This window comes from Humulus lupulus, chromosome 6 (assembly GCF_963169125.1).
Source record: "Humulus lupulus chromosome 6, drHumLupu1.1, whole genome shotgun sequence".
NCBI classification, from domain to species: Eukaryota; Viridiplantae; Streptophyta; class Magnoliopsida; order Rosales; family Cannabaceae; genus Humulus; species Humulus lupulus.
The window spans coordinates 219353478-219354191 of record NC_084798.1 but is presented as its reverse complement, the minus strand read 5'-3'; positions in this window follow the sequence as shown (position 1 = coordinate 219354191).

The window sequence follows — 714 nt, the reverse complement described above, 5'->3', positions numbered from 1 at the left end:
TAATGATTGCTGCACTTGTTAATTACTTTGAGATGCATCAGCTTCACCAAGAAGTTCAACGCGGAATACTTTCGGCAACCCGGGTACAGTTCACTTGACATCTCCTTAAATAAATTGTCATACTTGTCGCGATGTTGAGGATCATCTTGGGGAGGATCATTATAGTTTCCATGGGGAACGTCATCTTCAGCGTAAACATCCTCCAGGATATCCGCTATCTCATCTCTATCATGATCTCGTACCACAGCTGGTGGCGACGGCAGCGCCTCTCCATGGTAATGCCACACTTTGTAGGACTGTACGATGCCATTGTTGAATAAATGCATCGAAATTGCATTTATAGGCTGGAACTTAACATTCCCACATTTCTTGCACGGACAGCGAACCAAACCCCGATCGTTCAACTGATTTTTGGCGATATCGAAGAACTCCTTAACACCATTTCTATACTCCAGAGACCAACGATTCCTCGCACTCATCCAGCTTCTGTCGCTTGCCATCTTTAAGCGAAATAATTAAGAAAATATTAATAATTGTCTTAAAATAAGGGAAATGATAGTCAAAGTATTTCATGACTGTTTGTCTCCCTAATTATCACTAACTGATAATAATATCCTATCTCTGGCAAAAATAATTATTTATAGAGATATTTCCGGCTAAATTACTCAAACTTACAACTTACTAACACTTAAATGACACGTGACACCACATGAT